Source organism: Tenrec ecaudatus, chromosome 3 (genome assembly GCF_050624435.1).
Source record: "Tenrec ecaudatus isolate mTenEca1 chromosome 3, mTenEca1.hap1, whole genome shotgun sequence".
Lineage (NCBI taxonomy): Eukaryota > Metazoa > Chordata > Mammalia > Afrosoricida > Tenrecidae > Tenrec > Tenrec ecaudatus.
Window position 1 is genome coordinate 43912211 of NC_134532.1, and position 1011 is coordinate 43913221.

General features: G+C 47.4%; 1 non-coding gene across 1 annotated transcript; it reads right to left on the reverse strand.

Moving 5' to 3' along the window:
* Positions 1 to 317: 317 nt before the first annotated feature.
* On the reverse strand, positions 318 to 378 carry LOC142444053 (U7 small nuclear RNA). Its single transcript, XR_012783733.1, has one exon. It is a non-coding gene; the product is annotated as a U7 small nuclear RNA (small nuclear RNA).
* Positions 379 to 1011: the final 633 nt, after the last annotated feature.

The following is a 1011-nucleotide window of genomic DNA, read 5'->3' on the forward strand; positions in this document are numbered from 1 at the left end:
CACTTCCTCTCCCTCCACCTCCCTGTCTCCCATGTCCCCATGGAACTATCAGTCTCCTTGTTTTCTCCTCCAATTGTTCATCCAGCCTATCTTATTTAGACAGACCTGCGGAGATCATAACATGCCTAAAACAAGACAGAGCACAAACAAGAACGAGCACAAACAAGAACAATATACAGCAAAAAACAAAACAAAAAAAACAACCCAACAACAAATCAATGACAAAAACTACAAAACAAAACAAGAAAGAAAAGCTTTTGGTTAGTTCAAGGATTGTTTGTTGGTCTTTTTTTTCTTTTTGCTTTTTTCTGGTGTGTGGGGGTTTTCCGGAAAAAACAGAAAACCCGCTAGACAAGTTCTAAAAGAGCTGTAACATTTGTTTGTTGGTCTTTAGGAGTGTTTTGCAGTCCAGTATGTTGGGGCACCAAACCCTGGCCCCTAAGTATACTTTCAGCATTCCCTGGGGACCTCGTTGCTCCATTCCCTTGCCGTTTTGTTGCACCTCCTTAAGGTTTTTCCTCGGTGTGGCAGGATCTGATTGGGTACAATTCCCACACTGTATCTCCGGTGTTGTCCCCTGTAGGGCTATTGGTCAGTCAGGGATGTCATGTCTCATAGTGGGGCCGGCCATGTGCTGTTCTCTGTCGACTGGCTTCTCTAATTGGGAACATTGACCTCTTGGTCTGGTGGGCCATGATGTGCTCCACTCTCTCCTCCTCCCCCTTCATCTGCTCCCGTGTGCTCCGATCAGATATGTCCCTCTTCTGGAGCTGTAGATTCGGGGCCATCCTTTGAAATAAATGCTTCTGAGGGGAGGGGCAGGTGTCCACTTAGTAGTTGGTATTGGGACCGGCCTCCCAGACCTCTCCATTGGTTCCCTACTCCATGCTGGCATGTTGTATTCACATCTTGGAGCACCAGGTTGAAGTCTGGTCCCCTTTCCCTGTGGAGACACAAACAATAACCTCCCCTTGGGTGGGTTAGTGCCAAGTGCCCCTGCTACCCTTTTCT